The sequence below is a fragment of the Ceratina calcarata genome, unplaced genomic scaffold (assembly GCF_001652005.2).
Source record: "Ceratina calcarata isolate Rehan_Ccalc_2016 unplaced genomic scaffold, ASM165200v1 scaffold39.2, whole genome shotgun sequence".
Lineage (NCBI taxonomy): Eukaryota > Metazoa > Arthropoda > Insecta > Hymenoptera > Apidae > Ceratina > Ceratina calcarata.
In genome coordinates, this window is record NW_017162322.1 from 14,588 (window position 1) to 21,929 (window position 7,342).

Sequence of the window (7,342 nt, forward strand, 5' to 3'; positions counted from 1 at the left end):
TTTGCCATTTACATCGTTGCCGGTATTACACCTATGATCGAATCTCGCCTAGGGCGAGCCTTGCCAGGATAATTATTCGCGATCCGCTGATAACTGTTAAAATAGGAAACACGGACGACCCATGGGCAAATTGCTATACTATCGACAATATGGGAAACGTTGATTAGAATTTTCGGTGTTTGCCTAACTTTCAAATATTTCAGTGAATATTGGTGTCGGAAAAATGACGTCAAGACGAATTATCTGACGTCAATATTACGACGTTCTTTAATTAAGTCGACGTGGTATCGTTTTTTTGAATCGATTAAGGGGCGAAAATGAAGAAAGCGAGGCGGAAATGGGAATTACTCGGTACCGGTACGGAGCCAATGAAGGAAACTAGCGGCTCACGGAAGGGATTTGATTGAACAAACATTAGAAAGAGCATACCGGGTCAGGGAGCACTTCCCTTCGAGCATACAGCCGCCCCGACAGGTTCGAGGGGATGCCTGAAGGCGGTGTTTGCGCCCCCGTGGCAAGCCTCGCTACCCTCGGTAGCTTCTGCAGCTCGAGACATAAGTGCAACTCGATTTGCATATTTAACTCAACGAGCGTGCTTGAATCTCCTCTCTCTCTCGCCTCCGTTCCTTTAACATACTTCGCCGTCCACGTCCTTCCTGCCTGGGATCCTTCGCTCGTCCCACTCGCTCTCTTGGCACGCAGCACCGGCCGGATTCGATTTACTTGCAATCATGCCTGCGGATTAATTAGTCCGTCCTGACATGAACGCATACGAAGCAGATCGCGAGTACGAATGAGAGTCGCTTTCCTAGTCGACTTCGTTCGATGACGAGCGTCGGTCGTTCGCCGCAGGGAACAAATCATCGCGCATCGAAAGATAGAACACTATTACAAAGCAGTGGATCAATCTTTCCAAGTTAAACGTAATCTTCGCGAAGTTTCTAAGCCCCGCGCGTTGAACTTGTTCAATCCTTATTGGAATTCATCGCGTATCCTCGATACCGCAGAGAAGTTTGAAATCTTGACGAGGTGACGCGGATCGTTACAAAGCAAACAGAGATTACTCTTTGGGAGGAGGTTCGGTTACATGTCTGCGCACAAAACGTGCGACGTTCATAATTTTCTTTGACTACGCTCGGCGGCGGCCCCGTTCGTTGCCACTTCGCTAATGAAACGGAGGAGCGGTGGCTAATGAGCCTAATGAGCGAGCTCTGTTGAAGTGTGTGCTTATCGTCTTACTTGCGCCCCTATGGGGGTCGCCCGCGGGTAAAATAGTCATGCGTGGAGCACAAAGAAATGCCCTCGATTTTTCACGACTAACCTGGTACCTTAATTATTATAGATAATACAATCTCGCTGAGAAAATTGTCGAGGCGCAGAAGAAGGCTGACCTGCGTGATGTACGATTGGGATCTACAATTAACCTGGCTGTATTTTGGTAGCTCACTACGGGCATTTACAGTTTTCATCAATCTTTGAACGCTATCGAGGGTCTAACATGAAAAATGGTATGTTTCTTGGAGCCGACACGAGTGGTGTTGCGCGCACGTGGCAAGTTTGCGGATAAAAGCTTTTTATCAATGACTTCTAAGTAGCCTTTTCTCGGAAACGGATTTGACTCGGAGCGAGGAGTGGCCTCGGCGGAGATGGATCTTTCGTGAAACGTGTACGCGGCCACTACGGGGGAAGACGTGAATTAAGACCGAAGGGTAAGGAGATTAGAAAAGGTGCCAGTAGCAAGCCGGGACCATTTGTCAAAAGCTCGCAAATTCGTTTCGGACGACGTAAACATAGTCCGAAATGTGTTCGAAAGTCGTCGGCGATCCCGTTCCTCGCAAGCAGGAAAATAAATAGCGTGTAACATACGCGAAACAAGCGAGTGTAACGACCGTACGAAAAACAAACCGAACGCCGCCGGGGGGATGCAGAAGCGAGAGCAAATGAAGTGGAAGAAAAAGAAAAATACGATTGTCCACGCATGCATACCGGATAAAAAATCAATTAGCGTTACGTTTAATACTTGCCAACGGTTCGATTTTGAGGAACAATAGTGTGACGATTCCGGGTATCACGTGGAAAAAAATGTTTTAATTGACGATAGAAAATTTTTTTTCAGCGTTTTTTAGCGGTAACGCGAAAACGAAGTCGATAATTAAAACGGTCGTAAATTGTCGCCGATCCCTTTCATGCAATTAATCGGTGACATTCGCTAATAATGTGTTATAGTTCATTGCAATAAAATCGTATTTACTCGGTGGAATTAAATCGATTTATGAGAGAAAATCCGTTCAAAATGTTTCTGGTACATAGCACCGGACTCCTTATTATTTATGGCATTGCATTACACTGTATCACTGTCCCAGCAATTAATTGCCTCGTTTCTGGTTTGAAATTTCCCTGTTAAACGCACCTTTCTAATAAGCTCGCTTGATATTAGAGAAACCTCGTCGATTCACTCTTCGATGCAGTGTTCCTTGTTCTCTCTACTGAAAACAGGGAAAATCCACGAGAGTCGTTTCTGTTCCTCCATTGCCTGCTTATTTACCTATGAAACTGGGTAAACTGAACGAGATTTATGCTGCACAAGGAAGATATTAATTTCATTGAAGGGAAACCTAAATTGATGGGACCGCATCGTACTAAAATCCGGTTTAAAGCGCATGTAACCAGGTGTCCCATAAGCACGAGCACCGAAACTGAATTAATGTAACGAAATATCTAACGCACATAGATTCCAGGGTTGGCAAACTGGCCACGGTTACCCTAAAATTGCGTTTTAGATATGTATCTGTTTGGTCAGAAGCCAACTCCCCTGTACCAGACGATACACGTCCTGTTAAATTGATGATGATTGTACAATTCTTATCCAGGAAATTTCGATCCTCGATGAAATCATCCTAAATAGATGCGATTAGGAAGGGAAATGCATTTGACGAGTAATTGTACTCGCTAACGATACACCTTCGGCATCCTCCTCTGTCTCGGAGTTACGTCAGGGTTAAAACTCGAGTTCTGACAACCGTATTAATTATTAGACCGCGTAGCTACCCTAAGTTGTCAACGTAGCCGAGTAATTTTGATGGTCGTTAACATTCGCGCACGAACACGTGTACGTATAACCGGTGTACGTGGCGCAACTTTATTCAAAGTTCCACCGTGATTATGACAATGTTTTGAACAGGGAACTTATCGTGCGCAAAATACAAGCACTTGCGTCTTAGCCGGTGACAACAATTAACGCCGTTAGGGGTCTACTCGCGTTCATTAACGATCTTCCAGTCATGTGCAGGCCTTGGACCGAACTTCCAACTTCCTGTCACGCTTCTGATGTTTCCTCACAGTCGATAAATAACATTTCTTAAATTCCCTGATTTAAACAGAAGAACGTTGGAATCATAAGTTCGTCTGATTTCTTTCAAGTAAACTGTGATTCGATTTCTCCACAGTTTCCTCTGATGTGCTGAACTCTGCTCAAACCTTTGCGCCATACTCCGATGCTGAAAAGAGGGGTAGGAGTGGTTTCGGGAAAGGGGTAGTTTGACGAGGGCGAGAGGAGGGTGCAAACCATAAAGCGTCGCTACTGGTCGCAGCCCCAGTAGTAAGCGTTGCGACGTCTGTCGAGAATGCAGCATGCAGCGTCTCCTTGCGTGAAGATCGACACGTGGTTGTTTGAACAACGAATTGATTACGAATTGATATTAAAAAATAGTATCAATCTTCCGATCTTCACATATTTATACATATAACACTTTCGAGTGATAGGAAATTTAAAAAAAGAACTTCAAGTGAGTGCTCGCGTGACTTTGTCGTGTAATGTGATTTGTTAGAACCAGTGCTAACATGCTCGCAAGGATTGATCGCAAGTAAGTTTTTTAACGTTTGGAGGAAATTATGCTCGGATCAGATTGTTTTATTTCGCGTTCCTCCGCATACTTAAGAATTTTATTTCCGCCGGCGAATTATGCACCCCTGGCCACAATTAAGGCCCGCGCCGGATAAACGATAGTACAAGAGGTCGAGTACGGTTTAAAAGGGATTTCGTGTAAGCATGCAACGTAATCGCCGAAAGAGTGGTCCAAGTTTTCCCACGGGAAGTCGTAATAGTAATAAGCGTCAAACGAAAAGTTCTCAAATTATAAATAACAGTCCTGGTATTGTTTAAGTTCGGTCGTTTTTTAGATTTGGGAAAATGAGGACCGTCTCGAAAAGTTTCATTTATTATATCTGTTTACTACAGCTTCTTTTTATTGTACTTGTTTTTGCCGAGAGAAATTGCTTAATTATCGCTTCTTGGTGCGCGGCCGGCATTAGAAAAAGGCGCGATAATTTCTATCGAGTAATTTGTACAATAGCGTGGTCAAGCGGTAACGAATCTCACCCCTCCAATGTAATTACGCGGACGCCGTAACTCAGTAAAGGTGAAGTACACGTAAAAGGGGTTCCGTGTAAGCGCGGGGCGTAATCATCCGAAGAATGAGTTAGGTAACTCGAGAAATCCGCACGTAAGCCTCGCGAGTAAAAAGCGCGATGAATTGCGAGAACTTGCGAGCTCGTTCTCGTGACTTTTTCTCTTGAATTATAGCGATCGCGGGGGAAAAGTAGAGGGTGTATTCGCGTCACGTGAACGCGAGCTTTTTCTCCCCTTCATTTCAGAGCTTCTTTATTTCAAGAACAAATAAATATACCGCAAAATGATCAGAAACAATTGGAGCTACAAATGAAAATTGAAGAGAACGAAGAATCGATTCTCACGTCAGCTTCATCGGAGAAAAAATTGTCGGCATACATTTTTAACATTGAAAAGACTTCCATACTTCAAGTATCAAATTAGTCGACTTCTTGAGCTCGAGTCGTGGTCAAATTTTTAAATCCCAGCGTATCGTATGACAAAATATCCATGCGAAGATATTATTTTCAATTGTACAAAGCGAAATTCTCGTCCTTATATCGTAACGTTACAATTTTACTTGGATACATGCGAGCGGATGGCATATTGCGTATTCAACGTTTGCTTGACATTCTTCAACTTTGTTATCTCTTCTTATCTTCCTTGCATATCTCTTTGTGTGCATCAAATGTGTCCGTATGGATCTCTTCAATCTCTTTTCAGTTAGTTACATCAGGGAATCATAAAAGAGAAAAGAAACAGCCGAGGCATTGTTATAAATTATTACTGAGTAAACGTGATCTGTTCGCAGCGTTTCATGGAAAATTAAGGGGTTACACGGGACGGATCAAAAGGTGTTGAAATAAATTTTCTATCGACCGTGCTGCGTACAGAGGGAATAAATTATTTTGACGAACCTTTGAAAACGCAGTCCAGTGAGATCCATTCGTGAAACACGAGGATGTCCTGCGAGAAGGCGTCACGGCGCCTCAGATTCTTGCTGAGCAGAGCCAAGAGATTGGGTCTGGCCGTCGACGAGGTAGCCGAGCTGCCGGGGGCGAAAAAATTGCTATCCGCCCGGGTCACTTCGACCTCATGGACCGTCCTCGCCATAATCAGTCTGATCCTCGGAGGCGGAGTGATACTCGCGTTCCTTTGCGCTCCCTGCGTCGCCAGGAGCAGAATTTGAATCTGTAATTTACCGAGGCGATTTATCAATACCGATTTAATCCGCTGGTATAATTAATCGGCGATTTAATTGTGCCAATTATTTGCCGAATGTCGTAATTATTTTAATTACTGTTGCAGTGTATTCAGTCGTAACAGAGGAATGTGCGGATTAGATGATTTATTGAAATGACGATGCATATGAATGAGGCTAAACGTACAAAAGGTATAAATGTATAAATGTTAAATGTATAATTTCGTGATTTTCTTATTAGAGTTCCTTTGTAGGTGTGTCTGAAATTTTGTACGGTGTATATATAGTTTCGTATACGTACTGCGAAGGAGGATTGACAGATTTCGTACAACTATTGGTTCAAAGAAGTGTTTTATAATCCGCCAGCGAGGTTTCCGTGCACGTTCTAGGAGCTTATTTGTAAGGGAATAAGGTTTGTTCTTAGCTTGATAGTTCGGTGATAGTTTTGTTTGAACTTCGAATGAACTAACGTGACCGATTCGAAATCACGATTTTCCGTAGAAATTTTAATTATATCTTATGTGTTTCAGATTAAACTTCGTCTGTCCTCCGATTGTAAAAATTAGAAAAATATTTTGAAACTCGACTTGCGTAAATATGAATATGATATACGTAGAATGGCTGTAACTCTTAGTAATCTTAAAAGAACTCGAAAATGAAGCAGGTAAATAAAAATGATGGTAGCATCGATGTAAGAGTAGACATGATAATCGATAAATTGATTTCATTGACATTGGACTTGGAAGAATTCGAAGTTGAACAAAAGGGGTCGTAGATCTTTCATTTTAGATTGACAGTCAAAACTATTTTTTTAAAAAGGTCCAGAATCATCTCGTTTTAATATACACTTTTATTACATATTTACAAATAAGTTCATCGTGTAAATAGCATTTAAAAACAGTTTGTATAATGATTAATAAAAAACATTGTTAAAAATACAATAGAAAAAATACAATTAAATTAAAGCATAGAATTTAAGCGTACGCGAACGTAATGACGATAATTCAACCCTCGTCCTCCCGACGAGCCCTTGCGAAACCACGTTAGAGTCGCTCTTTAAAGTTAGATGTAAATGTCAATTATAAACATGAATAAACAATTATAAAATATCTCATGTATTTTAATCGTATTCTCTTTTTACAGTAGACGTTTTACGCTTTATAGTACATCATCGTTTACGAACATATCGATGTATTACTACGTGAAACTTAAATCGGAGAAGGGAAAATTAGAATTTATATTATTTATATTAAGCCATGTAAATACATATTACAAATAACATGTACACACGTATATGTCAGGGTGGTCCTTCTTGCTCTCCGAAGTTCGACTATATTTTACGTATCGTTTCCCAAGGGCCACCCTAATATACAGATATCATATACGGGGCGTACGTCGTAATTACATCTACGATTCCTTGAACGATTGGAATTTATTCGATAAGAATTGAGTTTTAAGATACTTTCAAAGGAAACCGGAAGGAGAAGTTCGTTTATCATTTTTAATTAAATAAAACGCTAGCCTACTTCTGACCATTCGGAAATTGTTCCACGATTTACACCCCGTATAACGAGTTTAATATTATCATGCTAGTTTTGGTTAATCAGTTGTATTTGATTCGTTAATCGGCGTGGTAACGTGTATTAAACTTAATGACTCGATAAAATAATTTGTAAAATTAATACTGAACCGTTCTCGCGGAATTTGTTGCATGGTACCACCGATGTCTATATAACACTGGATAGTGTGCATAT

The 7,342-nt window shown here is 41.5% G+C and overlaps 2 long non-coding RNA genes across 2 annotated transcripts; both read left to right on the forward strand.

Annotated features, from left to right (window-relative positions):
- The first annotated feature begins 852 nt into the window (after positions 1 to 852).
- Positions 853 to 5,290, forward strand: LOC113464482 (uncharacterized). The gene is made up of 4 exons (XR_003389341.1): positions 853 to 1,266; positions 1,343 to 1,508; positions 1,596 to 1,709; positions 5,199 to 5,290. It is a non-coding gene; the product is annotated as an uncharacterized LOC113464482 (long non-coding RNA).
- A 220-nt stretch (positions 5,291 to 5,510) lies between these two features.
- Positions 5,511 to 6,815, forward strand: LOC113464481 (uncharacterized). Its single transcript, XR_003389340.1, has 4 exons — positions 5,511 to 5,623; positions 5,696 to 5,780; positions 5,843 to 6,000; positions 6,119 to 6,815. It is a non-coding gene; the product is annotated as an uncharacterized LOC113464481 (long non-coding RNA).
- The last annotated feature ends 527 nt before the right edge of the window (positions 6,816 to 7,342 follow it).